The sequence below is a fragment of the Lissotriton helveticus genome, chromosome 3_1 (genome assembly GCF_964261635.1).
Source record: "Lissotriton helveticus chromosome 3_1, aLisHel1.1, whole genome shotgun sequence".
Lineage (NCBI taxonomy): Eukaryota > Metazoa > Chordata > Amphibia > Caudata > Salamandridae > Lissotriton > Lissotriton helveticus.
In genome coordinates this window covers 997,990,450-998,003,204 of record NC_136061.1, presented here as the reverse complement: position 1 = coordinate 998,003,204, position 12,755 = coordinate 997,990,450, and the positions used below count along the sequence as shown (strand labels likewise).

General features: G+C 43.4%; 1 protein-coding gene across 3 annotated transcripts in view; it reads right to left on the bottom strand.

Moving 5' to 3' along the window:
* PRKRA (protein activator of interferon induced protein kinase EIF2AK2) overlaps window positions 1-12,755 on the bottom strand; it is a 152,567-nt gene that overhangs the window by 97,337 nt on the left and 42,475 nt on the right. Inside the window, exon 4 of one of the 3 annotated variants that reach the window (XM_078681502.1) lies at window positions 7,917-7,954. The exons of the other annotated variants lie outside the window; for them this stretch is intronic. The gene's annotated coding sequence lies outside the window, so the exon portion shown is untranslated. The remainder of the gene's footprint in view (window positions 1-7,916; window positions 7,955-12,755) is intronic. 3 annotated transcript variants of the gene reach the window in all.

The window sequence follows — 12,755 nt, the reverse complement described above, 5'->3', positions numbered from 1 at the left end:
TACGGTACATTACGCGGAATTTTCAAAGCAACATGAGCCTATATTTATACTTTTTGTTAGACTGTATGACTCTCGAATGACGACTGTTGAAAAGCTCTCCGATACCTTCAGGTCTGGCCAGCGCTATAAAAAAACTTCTAAATAAAAAAAAAATGGCAATATTGAAACATTCAAAATGTCTTGGTTACTATGGGAAACTTGTGATCACACCCTAGCACACATACATACTATCAGTGACTAGTAAATTCAAGTGCCTTCAACCCTATTCTTAGCAAACTGGCTTTAAGGTGGAACTTTACATATGTGCCAATAATTTCAGTTGCTTACATTAATGTCCAGAGATCTGTGCTATAGGCTGTGGTAGGGAAAATTAAAATGCATGAATGTCAGTTGAGTAAACCAATTATTTATTTATTTGCGGGTTTGTAACGCGCTAGGATCACCTCCCGGAGGAGTATCTCCGAGCCTTTGAAAACCTTCCAGCTTGTGACAGTAGGTATACAGATATCGCTAGTTTTGAAATAGAAAGGTTTTTAACTGATTACGATATTTTATTTCACATAAGTGTATGTAGTTCCAATCTTTCACATATGCTAGTTAAAAAAATGTATGTTTGTTTGTTTTCTACATGCCAAAGCTGGTTTATAATGATGAGTCAATATTGCAGATGTCAATGCTTTCCTTGAAGTGAAGACAGCTTTCTACGGATGGGTACTAGAAGTCAGTGGTAAATGCAAGTGCATTCACATTTCTAACCTTGGGGACTATTTTTTTTGGCAAGAGCAGTGGCTGAAAGTGAAGCTATCCAAAGGCTCAAGTGGGCTTGTCCGTTGTGGGAGAAAGGATTATTTAATGACATTTGTGCAGTCCATTGGATGAAGAGGGTTGGCTAAAAGCCCTCTATATGCATGTATGAGTTGTTTGGGCCGCCTGGTGTTGACAAGACAAGTAAGGCTGTCTTTAGGCCAGACCTACGTTTGAAGGAGGAATCTTATTCCCATACGCATCAACAACAAAAAGTAAGCCACTGGAAATGGTCCATGAGATTATTTCTCGGATTGCGCTCGTGCCTTCAGCAGCACTCTTCTTTCCCCTTCACCCATTCTGTTCATGGACCACAATTCACCAAAATGCCTGGGGTAGGAGAAGTTATGTCACATGCCATGTCGTCAGGGATGTAATACGTGAGGTCATAATCAGTGCACTGCGTGGATGTAAGTTATAATTAGCTCAAGTATCTATAACCGCTAAATTTCAATACGAGTTACATTTGAGCCTAACTATAATGTCCGTGTAATCTTTGTTTTTGCAGGGAATTTCTATGTTTTTTTAATGTTTTTTCCCCAACTAGAACGTCCCTGTAACTTTTGTTTTTTTAAGACAATTGTAAAAAAAAAAAAATGTTATTTCCGAACTAAGATTTGAGAGTGGGTGTGAGAGTAGCTGTATAGGTTGGGTGGGTTGGTGCGCAAGTGTCTGAATGGGTCTGTGCGTGGGTCCGTAAGTGTCTGAGTGGGGTCTGGATGTGGGTGTGTGAGTCTTGGAGTGGATCCATGTAGAGGGCTGCGTTGTGGTTTGAAAGAAGAGACAAACCAATTGAAGTTGAAGATCCAGAAGAAGTTTATTCTGAATTACAGCTTATCCACAAGAGTGCGTTCATCCCCAGCGAAGCATAGGCAGTTAATGTCTGTTCACAAACTGACATGCTTCGTTGAAGATAGACACTACGAGCGATGCACATTTAAAATATAATCATGTTTGGAATAGTGCATGCTGTGAACATAGAATAGTGAGTATGTCATACAATATTCACATGCGAGAGACTGCAGACATACAGGAAGGTAAGTAAATACATAATACAAACCCTTTACATCATCTCCCTCCCAAAAGAAAATGAATAAAAAGGTATGTAAATCAAGACATATAAAAGTCCTTAAATCTAGCAGGTATGGAACAATTCCGATGTGTTCTGCGAGAACCTGAAAAAGAAGGTGTACTCTGAGGAGGTACGAAATTACCAGCTTGAGAATTTGTTAAAGCATGAGAAGGATGATCAGATGAGGCCCCCAATGGGAAATGAGAACAATCAATATTTTCCTCTTTAAGGGTACACTTCGAAGTAAGAATCTGAGAAGCCTTTACAGGAGTCAACTTGACGAGGACCCTCTTGTTCCACCACCCTTTTTTGTTCAAAAAGTGGGAACCTTTAAAAGTGTCAAGAACCTTTACAGGTAAAGAAAACTTAGAGACACCTTTCTTGACTATTAGGATTTTTGACCAAAACCCAATCTCCAATTTTAAAGTCATGTAAAGTATTAGAACATGTAGAGTCAAAATGTTTCTTTTGATTTTTTTGTTGAGCTAAAACATTTTTTTGCAGGTTATGCTTGTCTTGACACGCCAAGCATGAATCATCATTTTTCCTCAAAACCGTAATCCATTAAGGACAAAACTTTCCATTTGGATCCCTTTTTTAAGAAGTCTGAAAGGTGAAATAGCTTTGGTGGTATGAGAAAAAGTTCCACAGGGAGATTACAAGCTAAAGCGAATTGTATTACTTCTTTAATGAACCTCTTCATTTTTTTGACAAGTCCATTAGAAGAAGAAGAATACAATGCAACTTCGAGATGCTTTATGTCATGTGCAATTAAAAAAAATTGCATTACAGAAGAAGTGAAATGTGTACCATTGTCAGTAACAGCTTCTCTGGGAGAACCCTCAGATTGGAAAACTGTGCTTACAAAATTAATCACTGACAGAGTATTAGGTGTATCACAAAATTCAAATTCAACCCACTTTGAATAATATTCATTTAGTACAGTGATGTAGCGTTTGTCATGAGGAAGTAGCTTGAACGAGCCACAAAGTCAATAGCGAGCTTAAACCATGCTTCTTCAGGAACACAATGGAGTGGGAGTTTAGAGGTTTTCCAGTGTTTATCAGAAAGTTAACAGGTTTTGCAGTTGTCAATCCATTGAGAAATATCTTTGTCTAATGGAGGCCACCAGAAGTATTCTTTTACTTTTATTGAAGTGGCTCCTACAACTAAATGAGAATTTTGAAAAATCCTGTAGCAAAGAGCAAAAGGAGGAACATATTAATCTCCCAGCATAAGAATATCATTAACAATGGAGAGATCATCAGAAACGTGAGCGAAAGATTTGAGCGAGGCAGGTATGGACTGTTCTTTAGGCCACCCAGAAACTATCATATTCTTGACAGCCGTAGATGCCTGAATCCAGTATACCCTGCAGTGTGTGTGTGTGTGTGTGTGTGTGTGTGTGTGTGTATATATTATCTCCCTCCCTTTCTCCCTCTCTCCCTCCCTCCTTCCTTCCTTCCTTCCTTTCCTCCCTCCCTCCCTCAATTGCAGAGTGGCATTCGCCACTAGGTACCTGCTTTTCCATAGAAAGTGGGTTTTTGGTTTGCTAGTGACTTTGGCCCATTTTGAGGAATCTTCACCAAACTTTCCAAAGAAAAAAGGTTAATCCGCCTAGCTCCTTCCTGGAAAGATTCCGGGTGATCCGCCCAGCACAGGCCGAGAGAAGAAAAAAAAAAAGGAGGCGTTTCAAAACGCAAAATCCCCATGTATTTTCCATGCACTTCTTTAAGACAGGCTACAGCAAAAACTGCTGAACAGACTTACACCAAATTCGGCAGGAAGGTAGATCTTGGCCGGTAGAGTGAGCTTTTTCTGATTTTGGCATTAACCTGTGTTGGACCTGTGATGGGCAAGCCCAGCACAAAGGGGGTAGCTTGGCTCAAGTGACAAGGCAAGTGAAGGCTGTAGTGTTAAGCCGGCCCTGACCCAATAATAACTCCTTGTTCATCCACACCAAAAAGAAGGACACCACACCACTGCTGTAGAAAAATACGATTCTTTTATATAAAAGTTCTTTGTTGTAAATAGGGTTGACTGGGAAAGCACATATACATTTCTTTTGGTCATACAGTTCTGGTAATAAATAGTATTAATAAATAGAATAACTTCAGGGATGAGTATCACAATAAATATCAGAATAAATATTGGTTCATTTAAATAAACAACCACATGTTTCTTCTGGTATCGCTGCCACCAATTAAATACTTTAGAATCATTACAATACGCTTCAAATGGGAAAGATAACTCTTACAGTTTATGCTGTTTTCAATGACCGGGTATACGGCTTCTCTGAGCACAAAATAAGGTTTGGGACTCTTTAATAATCACTCAGGGCGTATGCGCGTATATCTAAAAGGCAAGGAAACACAGTAAATACATCATTTGCACTCGGCGGTCACCGGGATAGGATCTCTGCTTTGCCGGTGAAGTCTATGCGCGCCTACGGGCTTTAGCACCACTTGAGCACAGGCGGCACCAGTTCAAAGTCTTTAGACTGACGAACGGGCTGCCGGAGAGGTCACACAACCTTCGCGCACAGTCAAATGAATGCCGGTTCACAGTTCCTTCACAACGCTGCATTCACTATGAAGAAACGGGCCCACCTCACATCGGCTGCAATCAAAATACGATTCAGTCGGGCACAGCACTTCTCTCGTTAGCGACGGGGCTCTCAGGGGCTCCACGGACCTCCCTCCGACTTCCGCATACAGGGTGGTTCCCGCCCACAGCTACAGCTCCCGGGTCACTGGGGAGTGGCAGAAACGCTAGTCCCGCCCAATGAAGGCCGGCCTTTCCCCGCCCCGGCGCACCACCTCACCTTCAATCTACGCAGGAAGCGCTCTACGCTGGTGGGGCTCGGAGACGTCCGAGCTCCCCTCTAGAGGCACCTGTCGCGAAAGGGGCACAGCTGACGGTCGCGGCGAACTTGCTCTCGCCTCGATAAATCGATCACAGTTCACCACCGGGGGGGGCGGGGAGGCACACGAATCAGGCCACAGTCTTTGGGGGCAATGAGGTACTCGCTGGGCAGGCGCTGTAGGCGCTAGATCACTTCTCACGTAGCTGACTGGAACGCTAGTCAGACACAACGCCAGCAACCCTTTGCTGCTCTACTGCCTGCGTTACCAGCCACCTCAGGGGTCAACAGGGCAGGTGTCAATCTGGTGTCAAGTCTGGAATCTCTTAATCTCCTCTTCTCTAGTCTGAACTAAAATGGCCGCCAGGGACTGGGCCTTATATAGCCAGTGCCCTGGGGTACTGGCACGAGCCAGAAGGTTCTAGAACCTTCTCTGGCTGTGACAATGACAAGGCACTCTTGAGGGGTATTTAGGACACTCACAGCCACCGTACTGGGGTTCTAGAGCAGCCATTTTGTATACCTGAGGAAAATAAAGGCATTCCTGTCAGAAATGCGCGCCAAACAAAGGGCGCCAAAACCTCAAAAGGCCAGGGTTCATGAAGGCTCCAATGGGAGTCACTTCACATGAGGAAAAAGGGTGTCCATCATTTTAGGTTCATTTATACAGGTTGACAACCCCAGTTTGTAATGCCACAGGTTTGGGCCAGGCGCCTTGTAAATAGGTGCCACAAACCTTGTGAGCAACTGGGCATCAAGGAACATCTAACCCCATGAGACAACACATAAAAAGTCCTGGTAGACAAATAAAAAGCGACAAATTTTCGGAGGTACAGGGGAACAAAAGAAATCATAGTGGTGAGGGGACTCTCAGAAGCAGACGGGTCTAACAACCTGTTAAGTAGTTTTTGAGATATTAAGGGTAATGTAAACATAGATATATGGCTGGTTGGGCTCGCGAGGGTCCTGCAAGCGTGCAAACTCAAAAATGGAGCCCCGTGATTGGGGGAGAGCCCCGATTTTCCCGTGTCCCTCCCTAGAGTCTCGCAAGCGTTCAGATTAGTTTTTTAGAAACAAATTGTCCACCATTACTGTGATAAATTGTAGGTGTTATGGAAATGAAGTAAAAGAGTTGCATAAAAGGGCTGTTTGAAGGGGCAGTAGAAAGGCATCCTGTACCTCTAGATTTTGAGAGGATGCCTGTAAGGTATAACTATGATCTCACTGGACTCTTGCAGGATCGTGATTAATCAAACGGAGTAGAGGAGTTGTAAATACACTCTACAGGGAGCAATGGATATATTGCACCTTATTATTGAGAAGAGGTTTGTGAGATATAAGTACTTTGATGAATGAATGTTAATTCTTTTTTTTTAATTGTTACGTTCTCGCGAGACTTGTGAGATCATGAAGAGTAGGAAGGAGTAGGCAATCTTAATACACTCTTTTCTACATGCTGTAGGAAGGAGTGTTAATGGAGATGGTGTTTATCCGAACCCACTATTTACGCCCATTAGGTTGGGAAGAGCAGTGAGCAGACTTAAATCTCTCCCCACACCCTATTACGCACATCGATTATACAATAGAGAAGTCTCTGTGGAGAGGCTAATCCCTGTCAACACCTTACCATGCACATCCGAGAGAGAGGTCTGGAAGGAGAGGATAGTACCTCCTCACACCCTACTACACACATCCTTCATCTGGGAGAAAGGTCTCAAAGGAGAGGCCAGTCACTCCCCATATACCCTACTAAGTACATCTGCTAGCTGAGAGAGAGTTCCCAAAGTAGAGGCCAGTCCATCCACATAAGCTACTACACACACCCATCGTTCAAGAGAAAGGTCTGAAAGTTCTTCCCCACACACTACTATGAACACTGGTCATTTGAATGAGAAGTCAGAAAGGAGAGGCCAGTACCCCAACATAGTACTACGGAGACCCATCATTACAGAGCTAGGTCTCAGCAGAGAGGCCAGTCCCGCCACTATGCACATCAGTCATCTGAGAGAGACCTCTGAAAGGAGAGGCCAGTTCCACCCCACACCTTACTACGCACCCCTATCCTTAGAGAGAGGTCTGAAAGGAGAGGCCAGTTCCTCCACACACACACTACTAAACTCACCGGTCATCTGAGAGAGGTCTGAAAGGAGAAGCCAGTCCCTCCCCACACCTATAATCTGAGAGAGTGCTCTGAAAGGAGAGGTCATTTCCTTTCAAAATAAGGTCCATTCACAGGCTATATTTTTCCGTTATTCAACCATATATACACTCAAAAATTAATTTACTTTAAAAAAACAAAGAAAAAGTAGAAATTCACTGAAAAATACAGAGGTTAAAATAACGTTATAGATAGGCGCGATAAAAAGATATGTTTTTGTTTAGAAATTCACTGGTAAAACAAAGGTTAAAGTAACGTTATAGTTAGGTGAATTTGTCAGTGACATTAAAGTTTTGAACTTTAAAGAAGAAAAGAAAAGTGTACTAGATACAGTTAGCACTACTAACTTGTGCCCCTGCCATGCACTGCTTATGAACTTTTATACAAAAACAAATTGTTATCACATCTAACTATAAGGTTACTTTAACCTTTGTTTTTTCCAATATATATCCAATTGGAATTCCTCCAACTGCTTTTCTCCCTTTGACAAGGCCATTATGAAAGAAGCATATAAGGAATGTATCAGGAAGGAGGTCTATTGCCAAGCAGTTTTATATAATGTAGCACACTCTGGAGTCCATAAAAATATTGTTTTTATTCCACCACGGCTAATTAACATGTGTTAGCCATCACAGCCTTTGTTACTGTTAAACCCCAGAATTTACTTCATGACCAGACGGAATAAAACTGCTTGGTAACAGATCTCCTTCCTGACACATTCCTTATATGTTTCTTTCATAATGGCCTTGTCTAAGGGAGGGAAGCAGTTGGAGGAATTCCAATTGTAATAATATTTACCTTCCCAAAAAGCACTTAACGTGAGTAAACCAAAGAAGGTAGTGGACTCATTAAAAAGCAGCAACATCTATAATTGCTGAAGATAAATTACTGTGGCGTTCACCCAGACATAACCAAAAGGGTGTTTCAAAGCTAAAATGCAACACAAAATGTTTCAAGGCTAAAAGTGGTTTTTAGCTGATCTAATGGATTTATGATCATTGATATCCTAAATTTCTTACCTGTGTAGTACTCCACCACCAATTTAAATGATACGTTTCTAAGGGAGAGAAAACACCGACAAAGGATCAACCTTCTTTGAAAATGAGTGTTTGTGCTTTCCTGCCTGCACAGACAAAGGACAAAGTAGTCACAGTGCATACCAGAACTACTAGTTTGGCTAGAAAGTATCCCTGACATGCAGGAAGAAAACTGCTAGTATCTCAGAACACTTGCAATACATCCTCACTTCGGAAGCACATTTTCATTAATCACAACTGTTGTTGGCAATTTTAACAAGTTCTACAGAGGAAGGGTAGAACTCCTGTCACTCAGCGTTCAACCCCAAAGGCAGCAGCTACCACCATGGCAGCAGGTGCCACCTGAAATCAACGTCAATCTAAACCAAAAAACAAAACAAAAAATATAATAATAATTACAAAAACACACACACAGAGGCTGAGAACTGGGAAGAAGAAAGCTTGTTTGCCTGCTCTGCTAGAAGAAACCCTACTTGTGTGCCAAAAGAACACAGGAACAGCTAATCCTGCCTCTGTATGAGGGTTTCCCGCTGTGGCCTTTTTCCAAGACTGGGGAGAAGCACTATCCTGATTTGGCTCACTGAACAATTCAGAAAAGCCTTGCTGGCTACAACTCCCTGTCTGCTGGAGAACAAGTCTCTGGATAGACTAAAGCTAGGAAGTTGAAGAAGGTCCAGAACCAAAAGCCTTGCTGCAAACAATTTCAAATTATCACTGTTGCGAAAAGGAAAAGGTCCCCTTTTTGGCTCTGGAGAGCGTGCACACCTCCCCTGCTCTTCCAATAACAAGTTTATGTCCGTTTTTGATTTTTTGGGGGTTGGGCACAAATGCCAATCAAGTGTGTGCACTGTGACATGGAATGTGACCTAGAGTAATGCTCTAGAGGGGCACACATTTAGTACCCCAGCCCTAGTCCCCAACTTCAATCCAACAGCATGCACCTGTGAGCCAGACACTTGAGTTGCCTAGTTCTGGTTAAACCTCCATTAAAATGTCGTGATTTTTTAATTTCCATCAACTTTTCATGCAAAATCATTTGATTTGTTTTCAATGTTATATTTTATTTTTGTGCATAATCTTTGAATCTGCTGAAGCATTTGCTTCTTTGGGATTTAATTTCACTCATATTTTTCATTTTCTCCTTAAACCTACTGTTGACCATAAGATTCTTTATTTAACTACATTGCTATTTCATTGGCTTGCTAAATGTAACAAACCTCACATATATTCTCTGAGGATTGTTTTGCCGATCAGGCCAAGTCATCTAAGGTGAGCCAAGGAGCTCCGTCCTTGAAACCTTTTTACCATGTAGAGTCCTTATTTGGGCAGTGTCGAAGCCAAGCGAAAGCTCCAATTGTGACCAATGTATCTTGCTCTCCCCCCATCACCTGCCCAGGAATTTCTCAACATCAGTTGTGCAGGCAAATACCTGATAAAGCAAAAAGCAAAATGCACATCGCTCCTCTCCAAAAGGTTTCTACAGTACTGATCCATCCATCACTTCTTTGATAATGCCAATATGGTTGCTGCTGAGCTGAAATGCAGTACTCATCAGATGGCAAGTACTATAATCACACCCAGATTATGACGAGATCTGGATCTATGTAAACTCATCTGTCTAAGAGTAAGCATTAGCACAATAGAGTTAACACAGATTGAGTAGGAGGGGACCTATAGGACCTCAGATATTAAAAACATTACACAAAATGGCTTTGAGAAGCATGGAACCTAAATAAAACAATTACTCTGAAGCATGTGAAAAGACAGAAGGTAAAATAAATAGTCTATACTGTAGGAGAGTAAGATCTGCTTCCTAGGGTTACCCCCACTTTTTGCAGTGTTTCACTGGTTTAACGACTGTAGTCTGGCTGTGGCCCTGCTAATCAGGACCACAGCCTAGCTGTTCTCTCTCTAAATTGATTGCATGTACTTTAGGTACATACCAGATTGGTTACTGGGTCACCCTTATTAGTCCCTAGTATATGGTACCTTAGGTACCAAGGGCACAGTTACCCTAGAGGCCTACCAGGGGCTGAAGCATGTATTATGCCACCCCTGGGAAGCCTTCCAAAACGACACCACAGATCTGCACTTGCAGCCTGGGTAAGGTGGTATAAGCACCCCTTAATTAGATATAGTATACCTCTACCTATATATATCTATCTATCTATATCTATATCTATATCTATATATATATATATATATATATATATATATATATATATATATTAGACACATATTACCCTATAAATCACTCCTATGGCAGGCCTTGACAATCCTGAAGGCAGAGTGCTTGGTTTTGTGTGAGAGGGTGCCCTAGCATGAGCTGAGCCCCTCTGCAGCTTTTGGAATCCCTTCTTTATAGCTGTTCCAGGATATAGCCATACCATATACTCTTAAGTGCATTATAATCCTTGCGGCTAATGCTAACTTTGGTTTGGCTTTATCAAAACATGTTGCGTTTGGTGTCAAACACTTTGGAATACTACCCCCCCCCCCCCCCACACCCGCCAGTTCTGGCGGCGGGGTAGCATTCCACCCTTCTAGAGGGAGAAGACATGTACACACTGGTATACCCGGTAGAAGTTTAAAAGAGCCTCAGCATCACAAAATGGATGCTGCTGCCACAGACACGAGTCTGACCTGCTGCTGGACGAATCTTTGACAGGGGAGGCCTGGACAATAGATTTCCTGCCCAGGGAGTACCAGCACCTCCCCAGACAGGCTTTAGTGTATTGGGGCAGGGTGGGTTGCATTCAGTGAATGTTTTTCAGACACTGCCTGGGGCACACAAAGTGCTCCATGCATTTCCCAGTTCAAACCGGTTGCTGGGGCACTCAGCCTCAGCTCTGGCGCGAAACTGGACAAAGGGGTCCTGCCATAGGTGGGACCCTAGAGTTAGTCCAACCCCTAAACTTTGTATAAGTATAGGAACCCAGTCACTAGGATTTTAAATTACCCTGGACGAAACTCCAAAGAAGAAATCTTGGACCTTCGACATTCCATATCGACTGAAAGACAGAAGAAATCTCCTTTTGGGTCAAGGAGTGACTACTCTGTTCAAACAGGCTCCAAAGAAGCATCTTGCCGGTCTGCACTTTCAAGGCTCCTGGCAGATCCCTAAGATTCTGCGACACAGGACACGGACTTCCAGACATCTCTGAGGCTGACACAAGTCCCCAGCGAAGCTGAGAAATGTAGCTATCATGAGAGAATTGGGACCGGAACTCCTGGACATCCTGCAAGTTTGCAAGTGCACCTACTTCCCGAAGTTGTGCATTGGGCTATTTGTTGCCCTCGCACCGAGCACCTTTTGCACCGAAGCTGAGAGGCCTGCACTCCACGAGTGCTCCATGGGCCCGCTTTTTGCATCACAGCTCGAGGCTCCTTTGCGATCTCTAGTCCGTTGGCTAGTGGGTCCCCACGAAGGACAATCCTTTGTTTCAAGGGCTTTCCTGGTTGCTCCAGACGTGCTCTGACTCCCCTCCAAAGGGTGAGTCCCTCAGACCTTGCTGGTCTGCATCTAAGCCAATCTTGTCATCTTGCGTGGGTTGCTGTTGCCAAGGCTTGTTGGGTCCAATCCGGATACAGACGCTGCAGAACTCAACATCCGACGTGGGACAGGTCGAATCCAGTTCCTGGTTGTCGTCTACGCCTCCTGGACATCGTGGCTGAAGAGTCAAGCTTCATCTAAAAGCACCCGACATCTTCCTGTCGCCATCCTGGTCACTGGCTAGTGACCCAGACTCTGTCCCCTCTGCTTTCAGGTTCTTCAGATCTCCGATCCACCCTTGGGTCCATCCGGACACTTTTCCTCTGGTCGCCTGCAGCACTTCTGACCAGTTCTCCACTGGAATCGACGACGAAACCAGACACGAAAAGACACCTATGCACCCGGCTTCCCTGGGTGAGGTAACACGAGTACTTCAGTGCTCCCATGGGTCTTGACTCTCGAAGTGTCTAGTTCTAAAGTGTTGTCACTGCAGTCCACTCCTAAGTGTCCTAAAACTTTATAACTGTAACTTGAATTTCCTCCATAGAAGTCAATGGTGATTCGCGGCTGTGTTTAGACACTGGACACGTCCCCCGTGGGTCTCCTGCGTCCCTAACTTGGGTGGTTCCTGGTTGCCCCAGCAGTTCTAGGCCTCACTTCTAACTCTCACGTGGTTCTTATACCACTTTTTAAGTTTATGGTTTGTGAGGCCCCCCAAGGCAAAACGTATACTTTGCTAGTTTACTGTGTGCTATTTAAGTTCTTGTATTGTACTTTTGCCTCTAGCCTCATAAAGGGACTAGAGGGGTTGTGTTTAGAATAAATACATATATTTTATATATATACCTGATGTGGTGCTCTTACATTTGATCATTCAAGAGATTATAGACTGGTAAAACAAGCTGCTTTACATTCCTTCAAGACTTAGCCTGAAGGCTGCTCTCCACAGCTACCACTATGATAGCTTTCTATAAAGGTGGTCTTAAACCTACCATCAATAAGGGTCGTTTCGACTGGTGCAAGGTGCCCACTAGAATAGTGATCATCATATGCCAGGCCAACTTCTCACATATACTTTCGTCACCTACGTCTGCTTTCTGGTCACCAAGAAACCTACAGAAATAGAACCTGGGATCCTGATTCTGTGCACTCGTCTAACTGACTACATACAGAGGGTATGGGGTACAGCTCCTTCATGGCACCCACTTTTAAATTAAGATGATACTTGAGATATCCATGGGCCAAGGAAAAACAGGCCCCCCCTTCTGAAAGAGAACTCTGAAGGTCCCAACAGAGGAGCTCTGGTGCCATGTTTAAACTTTATGGTG